The 8,833-nt window shown below is 44.5% G+C and overlaps 1 non-coding gene across 1 annotated transcript; it reads right to left on the reverse strand.

The window, feature by feature from the left end:
* Window positions 1-8,212: 8,212 nt before the first annotated feature.
* LOC135274345 (U6 spliceosomal RNA) lies at window positions 8,213-8,319 on the reverse strand. Its single transcript, XR_010342190.1, has one exon. It is a non-coding gene; the product is annotated as a U6 spliceosomal RNA (small nuclear RNA).
* Between the last annotated feature and the right edge of the window lie 514 nt (window positions 8,320-8,833).

Consider the following 8,833-nt stretch of genomic DNA (forward strand, 5'->3'; position numbering starts at 1 on the left):
TCAGACTGGCAAACATGGCAAAACCCCATTTCTACTAAAAATACAAAACTTAGCTGGGCATGGTGGCAGGTACCTGTAATCCCAGCTGCTCAGAAGGCTGAGGCAGAAGAATTGCTTGAACCAGGGAAGCGGAGGTTGCAGTGAGCCGAGATCATGCCACTGCACTCCAGCCTGGGCAACAGAGCAAGACTCTGTCTCTAAATAAATAAATAGGAACAAACTATACAGTTTCTACACCTTTCTGCAAGTGAATATGCCCAGAAAAGTGTAAGGGACTCTGAAAGGACATAAAAATTCTGCTTGTTAGGAACAAGTCTGACTCTGGTAACTGACCTTCATAACTAAAATATAAAAGTGGGAAGTATTTTAAAAAATGAACAAACTGGGCCGGGCGCAGTGGCTCACACCTGTAATCGCAGCACTTTGGGAGGCCGAGGCGGGTGGATCACAAAGTCAAGAGATCGAGACCATCCTGGTCAACATGGTGAAACCCCATCTCTACTAAAAATACAAAAAATTAGCTGGGCATGGTGGCGCGTGCCTGTAATCCCAGCTACTCAGGAGGCTGAGGCAGGAGAATTGCCTGAACCCAGGAGGCGGAGGCTGCGGTGAGCCGAGGTCATGCCATTGCACTCCAGCCTGGGTAACAAGAGAGAAACTCCGTCTCAAAAAAAATAAATAAATAAACAAACTACTGAAGCATACATCAACTTGCCTGAATTTCACTACATTGAATGAAAGAAGCCAGACAAAAAACCATATGTAAAGTATGCTTCATTTGCATGTCATTCTAGAACAGGGAAAACTTATCTGTAGCGAAAAATCAGGACAGAGGTTGTCCCTGGATGGCATTCGGATAGGGATCAACTGAGAAGGAAGCATGAAAGAGCTTTCTGGGGTGATGGAAATGTTTATGGCAGGGGGTAAATGGGTATATTTGGTTGTTAAATGATACCCTTAAGATTTGTGCATATTGCTGTTTGTAAATTTTACCTGAAAAAATGGAAAAGAAGTATAAATAAGTATTAAACTTTATGAGATTTGCTTTCCACAGTAGTATGGATTAGCAATCCTAAAAGTACCCCATTTACATTTGATGTTTGTGCAAATAAACAAGTATATAGGGGGATAATGAAAGCCACTGTTTTAAAACCACTGTAGTTTTTTTTTTTTTTTTTTTTTTTTTGAGATGGAGTCTCACTCTTGTTTCCCAGACTGGAGTGTAGTGGCACGATCTCGGCTCACTGCAACCTCCGCCTCCTAGGTTAAAGCGAGTCTCCTGTCTCAGCCTCCTGAGTGGCTGGGATTACAGGCATGTGCCACCATGCCCAGCTAATTTTTGTATTTTTTTTAGTAGAGACAGGATTTCTCCATGTTGGCCAGGCTGGTCTCGAACTCCCGACCTCAGGTAATCTGCCCGCCTCGGCCTCCCAAATGCTGGGATTACAGGTGTGAACCACCATGCCCCACACTCGGCCTTCTTTTTTTTTTTGGAGACAGAGTTTCGCTGTTGTTACCCAGGCTGGAGTGCAGTGGCACGATCTCGGCTCACTGCAACCTCCACCTTCCGGGTTCAAGCAATTCTCCTGCCTCAGCCTCCTGAGTAGCTGGGACTACAGGCACGCGCCACCATGCCCAGCTAATTTTTTGTATTTTTAGTAGAGACGGGGTTTCACCATGTTGACCAGGATGGTCTCAATCTCTTGACCTTGTGATCCACCCGCCTCGGCCTTCCAAAGTGCTGGGATTACAGGCGTAAGCCACCGCGCCCGGCCTTTTTTTTTTTTTTTTTTTTTTTTTTTTTTGTCATGGAATCTTGCTCTGTCTCCCAGGCTGGAGTACAGTGTTACAATCTTGGAAAGCCACTGTTTTCTCACTGTTGGAAATGAACTTACAAATATGGAAAAGAGGAGGGCTAGCATGAATGCTGGCAGTGTTGGTTTGGTAGTAGAGAAGTCAGTGTGACTTCTATATATCTATATATACACACACACACACATACACACACACAGGTATATTTATATATATTTTTTTCTAGCATTTTCTACAGGAAGGGCCTACCTAGAAACAATGACACACCAATAGCAGTGAGCACACCTAACACCAGATTTGATTTCTTTATTTTCCTCTTGGGGTAGCAAAAGAATAAGATGAGTATAGAATATCCTGTGTCAAATTAGAAAAGTGTTTAAAAGGCCAGGAGCAGTGGCTCATGCCTGTAATCTCAGCACTTTGGAAAGCTGAGGTAGGAGAATCACTTGAGGCCAGAAGTAGGAGACCAACCTGGGCAACAGAGTGAGACTCTGTCTGTCTAAAAAAAACAAAGTAGCCAGGTGTGGTGGCACACAGCTTTAGTCCCAACTACTTGGGAGGCTGAGGCAGGAGGATGGCTTGAGGTCAGGAGTTTGAGGCTGCAGTAAGCCGTGTTCATACCACTGCACTCCAGCTTGTGCGACAGAGAAAGACCGTCTCAAAAAAAAAAAGAAAAAGAAAAAGAAAAGGGCTTAAAGAATAATTAGTGGCTCATGTCTGTAATCCCAGCACTTTAGGAGACCAAAGTGGGCAGATCACCTGAGGTCAGGAGTTTGAGACCAGCCTGGCTAACATGGTGAAACCCTGTCTCTACTAAAAACACAAAACTTAGTCAGGCGTGGTAGCATGTGCCTGTACAGCTACTCAGGAGGCTGAGGCAGGAGAATCACTTGAACCCAGGCGGCGGAGGTTACAGTGAGCCGAGATCACACCATTGCACTCCAGCCTGGGCAAGAAGAGTGAAACTCCATTTCAAAAAAAAAGGAAAAAAAGAATGATTGGAACACATCAAAAGGGACAAAGGATCTAACTTGAAGGTCTCTTACTAACCAAATTCAGGACAATTCGAGCATCAAAATAAATAATGATAGAAATGGAGTATTACCCATTGAATAAAATAAAATTCCATGAGCCCATATTGATAATAATGAATGAGTAAATAAGAAAGAAGAGAAAGCTTTTGCTTGTAAGAAAATGCCAACTATTTGTAATCCCCAGAATCTCCATGTGTTAAGGGAGAGACCAGGTGGAGGTAATTGAATAATGGGAGCAGTAGTCCCATGCTACGCTCATGACAGTGAATGAGTTCTCACGAGATCTAATAGTTTTATAGGTGTTTGGTAGTCCCTCCTGCATTCATTCTTCCTGTGGCCTTGTGAAGAGGGTATCTTGCTTTCCCTTTGCCTTCTGCCATGATTGTAAGTTTTCTGAGGCCTCTCCAGCCATGGGGAACTGTGAGTCAATTAAACCTCTTCCCTTTATGAATTACCCAGTCTCGGGCAATTTTTTTTTTTTCTCCTGAGACAGAGTCTTGCTCTGTTGCCCAGACCTGAGTGCAGTGGCATGATCTCGGCTCACGGCAACCCCCGCCTGCCAGGTTCAAACAATTCTCCTGCCTTAGCCTCCCAAGTAGCTGGGACTACAGGCATGTGCCACCACAGTCTTGGCCACTTTATAGCAGTGTGAAAATGGACTAATACAGATATAGTATCGTTTTTATTCCTGCCAAAAATGCCTAACCTGAATCTAATTATGATGAAACATAAGACACATGCAAATTGAATAGCATTCTACAAAATATATGGCTTGTGCTCTCGACACTGAGGACCAGTTCCAGACTAAGACCAAAGATTGCCTTTGTAACTGCCAGGAAAAAAAGAGCGATCAAAGACTCATTACAATTAAATGCAAATATATAATCCTGGCTTGGATCCTGAATAAGGAAAAAGAAATAGCTGTGAAGGACTCTAGTAGAACAATTTATGAAATTTGAACAGGAACTGTAGATTGAATAGTATGACATCCATACTAAACTTCCTGATTTAGGTCTTTGTACTGGTTATATAAGAGAACGTCCTTGTATTTAGAAAATACACACAAATGTATCTAGGGGTAAAGAACACAGTTTCCCTCTATACCCAATAACAACTTAATTTTAAGTGGTTCCAAAACTGTATATGTACATATATGTGCATGCATGCATACAAACAAATGTGTGTCATAGAGAATGATAAAGCAAGCGGTGCAAGACAGAAACCATTTGTGGGTCTAGTGGGTAGATGGGAATTCCTTGTAATATTCTTGCAAGTTTTTTTGTAAATTTGTAATTTTTTGTTTGTAGAGATGGGGTCTCTCTATATTGCCCAGACTGATGTCAAACTCCCGGGCTCAAGTGATCCTCCCACTCGGGCCTCCCAAAGTGCTGGGATTACAGACATGAACCATGAAGCCCAGCTGTAAATTTGTAATTATATAAAAATAGTTGGCCTGGCATGGTGGCTCATGCCTCTAATCCCAGCACTTTGGGAGGCCGAGGCAGGTGGATCACCTGAGGTTGAGAGTTTGAGACCAGCCTGCCCAACATGGCCAAACTCCATCTCTACTAAAATACAAAAAATTAGGCATGGTGGTGGGTGCCTGTAATCCCAGCTACTTGGGAGGCTAAGGCAGGAGAATTGCTTGAACCCAGGAGGTAGAGATTGCAGTGAGCCGAGATCATGCCACTGCACTCCAGCCTGGGCAACAAGAGCGAAGCTTTGTCTCAAAAAAAAAAAAAAAAAAAAAAATAGTTAAGACTGAGTGAGGTGGTTCACGCCTGTAATCCCAACACTTTGGGAGGCCAAGGCAGGAGTATTACTTATACCCAAGAGTTCAAGACCAGCCTGGGCAACAGAGACCCTGTCTCTATAAAAATAAAAATGTATAAATAAATAAGTATAGTTTTAAAAGTTATTTGCACCACTTATATATCATACGTGTAAGTGTACCTGCACACATGTTGTTTATGTGTGTACATTTTTTTTTTCTTAAGACTAGTCAAGTGCAGTATTGAAACGGAGGGAAAGAGTAGAACAAGGAGTTCGATCTGTAACTGACTGTGAACAGTCAATTGAGATAACACTACCTTCGGACCAGCCGACTGTTATAGTTGTTTTTTTTTTTTTTTTTTTTTTTAGGTGAGGGTCTGTTATATTTGTGAATGTAGGAAAAACACAAGCTCTTTGTATTAAGTTCGAAGTGGTGATCCTCATTCTTAAGGAAAACAAACCTTCTTGTATTGATGAGTTCCACTATTCGCTATTCCTCAAATGTTTTCTTTTTGTTTTGGAAATGCTGGCGAGTTGGGGAAAGATATTCCACCTTATTTTCACCCTTAATCGGAACTGGCACACTTCACACTGGGCATGGTGGCTCACACCTGTAATCCCAGCACTTTGGGACGCCAAGGCAGGCAGATCACCTGTGGTCAGGAGTTTGAGACCAGCCTGGGAAACATGGCAAAACCCCATCTCTATCAAAAATACTAAAACTAGGTATGGTGGGTGCACCCCTGTGGTCCTAGCTACTTGGGAGGCTGAGGTGGGAGGATTGCTGGAACCTGGGAACCTGGGAAGTTAAGGCTGCAGTAAGCTATGATTGTGCCACTGCACTCCAGCCTGGGTGACAGAGTGAGACTTCATCTCAAAAACAAAAACACCTGGCACATTCCATATCCAGACTCTATTAGGATTAACTCTGCCTGGCAATGTGAATATTTACAGTTACGATTTCAAACCTATCCACGTGGTGATGATGTCCCTGTTTACCTGCTTCTAGGGATGAACTGCTTGAAGGAATTGGCATGATCCAAAAAAGGACCATGTGTGACAAGTGTGAATATCTGTCCCCAAAATGTACAAGATTCTGTGCTATCTATATGTGGGCATGTCTCATAAAACCAAAGAAATATGAAGCTTTACTGAAGTTTTTTTTTTTTGGAGATGGAGGAGTCTCACTCTGTCGCCAGGCGGGATCTTGGCTCACTGCAACCTCCGCCTCCTGGGTTGAAGTGATTCTAGTGCCTCAGCATTCCAAGTAGCTGGGATTACAGGTGCGCGCCACCACACCCAGCTAATTTTTGTATTTTTAGCACAGATGGGGTTTCACCGTGTTGGCCAGGATGGTCTCGATCTCTTGACCTCGTGATCCACCTGCCTTGGCCTCCCAAAGTGCTGGGATTACAGGCGGGAGCCATCATGCCTGGCCTTTTTAAAAAAAAATTTAGACAGGGTCTTGCTCTGTTACCCAGGTTGGAGTGCAGTGGTGCAAACACTGCTCACTGCAGCTGGACATGCTGGGCTCAACTGATCCTCCCACCTCAGCCTCCTAAATAGTGGGACTATAGGCATGGGCCAGCATGCCTGGCTAACTTTCGTATTTTTTGTAGAGACAGGGTTTCACCATGTTGCCCAGTGTGGGCAACAAGCAATTCACCTGACTTGGCCTCCCAAACTGCTAGCATTACAGGCATGAGCTATGGCCCCAGCCTTCTTTTTTTCTTTCTATTATTTTGGAGCCAAGGTATACATACATGAGTGCAATGTATAATGATTACATCTGGGTAATTGAGATATTGACAGTCTCAAATATTTATCATTTTTTTGTGTTGGCAACATTCCAAATCTTCTAGCTATTTTGAAATATACAATTAATTATTGTTAATTATAGTCACTTCATTGAGCTATTGAAAACTAGATCTTATTCCTTCTATTTTGACAATATTTTTGCACCCATTAACTGACTCATCTTCTTCCCCTCCTCCCCACTACTCATCCCAGTTTCTGGTAACCACCAATCAACTCTCTACATGAGATCAATTTTTTTAGTTTCTACATAGGAGTGAAAACATGTGTTATGAGATCTTCGGATTGTCACTTTTCTGGCCAGAAACCTCTGTGACTGGTGATGCCTTTGCCTGAGTTCTTATCCTGTGTCCAGGAAGAATGAGGTATGCAGACAAGTGGAGGGTGAGCAAGATGAAGAGGAACTTTATTGAGTCTTAGAACAGCTCAAAGGAGACCTGCAGTGGGCAGCTCCTCTCTGTAGGCAGGTTGTCCCATGGAGTGTTTAGCTTCCAGCAGAGAGGAGGCCTGGAGTGGGTGGCTCCTCTCTGCAGCTGGTAGTCCCATGGTCTCTCCATCCTCTGCCCGCTCTGGCTGAGTCCGGGGCTTTTATGGACCTCAGAGAGGAGGAAGTGCATGCTGATTGGTCCATAGGTGGCCATGGGCTGGCCCGACAAGGCACCATAAGTGCCTACTCAGATCCACAGGGACTGGCACCTGACCCCCAGCCTTCAGGGGTTTCACCATGTTTCCCAGTGTGGTCTTGAAGATCCCTGCCCTGAAGGTGGGATCTTACGGGGATCTGCCTCCTTTGTCCAGGAGCCTGTCTGCCTTCCACTGCACCATCAGCATCCTTGGCAGCCAGGCTGTTTGCACCAATGGGTTCCTGCAGGCCAGTGCCAAGCTGTTCTTTGCCCTCACTTGGCTTCCACCCTCAGCCCCTCTTCGCTTCCCCTCTCATGCTCACAGGTGCCCAAATTCCGGAGGGGGCAGAGACAGCAGAGGGCTGGTGTGTCAGCACTGCCCCAAGCTTGTGCACACCTGGCTGGTCTGTGATAGCACCCCTGCTCATCCTGAACCCCTGCTCCAAGATTGGAGCCATCCTGGGAGAGGAGAGAGGCCAGGCAGTGGGAGAAGACACCTCTGAACCTGCTGGGATGGGGTAGGGAAGACTTCCAGGGTCTCTGAGGGTGCAGACTGCAGAGGTGGCGCCTATAATCCCAGCTACTCTGGAGGCTGAGGCAGAAGAATCACTTGAACCCCGAAGGCAGAGGTTGCAGTGAGCTGAGATCACACCACTGCACTCTAGCTTGGGCGACAGAGTGAGACTCCATCTCAAAAAAAAAAACAAAAACAAAAGAAAAGAAGTAATTGTGATCTGGTCTCTGACTCTGCTACTTAACCATTTGATGTTGACAAGTTATTAAACTTGTTTGGAGCCTTATTTTTTTTTCTCTTTCTTTTAATTTTTTTTTTTTTTTTTTTTTTTTTTTTTTTTTTTTTTTGAGACGGAGTTTCGCTCTTGTTACCCAGGCTGGAGTGCAATGGCGCGATCTCGGCTCACCACAACCTCCGCCTCCTGGGTTCAGGCAATTCTCCTGCCTCAGCCTCCTGAGTAGCTGGGATAACAGGCACGCGCCACCATGCCCAGCTAATTTTTTGTATTAGTAGAGACGGGATTTCACCATGTTGACCAGGATGGTCTCGATCTCTTGACCTCGTGATCCACCTGCCTCGGCCTCCCAAAGTGCTGGGATTACAGGCTTGAGCCACCGCGCCCAGCCTTCTTTTAATTTTTTTAAAATATGGAACACTTCACGAATTTACATGTCATCCTTGCACAGGGGCCATGCTAATCTTTTCTGTATTGTTTCAATTTTAGTATATGTGCTGCCGAAGTGAGCATGCCTTTTTTATCTATAAAAATAGATGCAACCTGCTCACTGCAACCTCCGCCTCCCAGATTCAAATGATTCTCCTCCTGAGTAGCTGGGATTACAGGCGCCCACCACCACGCCCGGCTAATTTTTGTATTTTCAGTGGAGATGGGGTTTCACCATGTTGGCCAGGCTGGTCTCGAACTCCTGACCTCAAATGATCCACCTGCCTTGGCCTTCCAAAGTGCTGGGATTATAGGCTTGAGCCACCATGCCTAGCCAGATGTAATAGTTTTTACACCTCAGGATTGTATGTCTGAAACTCAGTATGAATTAACGCATGTAAAATCTTAGCACAATACCTTGCTCATAGAAGACATTGAACAAGTGAGAGATTTTTCTAGCCATCAGGCTTCTTTTAAACATTAGAACCAGTCATGTCTTCCAGAGAACAGCAGGGCAATTTGCTAGGACTTCTTAGCAAGACTAAACTTGAAAGAGAACCAAGAACAATTCAGAACTTATTCAATGGCTATATGTATT

This window comes from Aotus nancymaae, unplaced genomic scaffold (genome assembly GCF_030222135.1).
Source record: "Aotus nancymaae isolate 86718 unplaced genomic scaffold, 86718_ANA_hifiasm-v0.15.2.pri h1tg000011l, whole genome shotgun sequence".
In the NCBI taxonomy this organism is placed as follows: Eukaryota; Metazoa; Chordata; class Mammalia; order Primates; family Aotidae; genus Aotus; species Aotus nancymaae.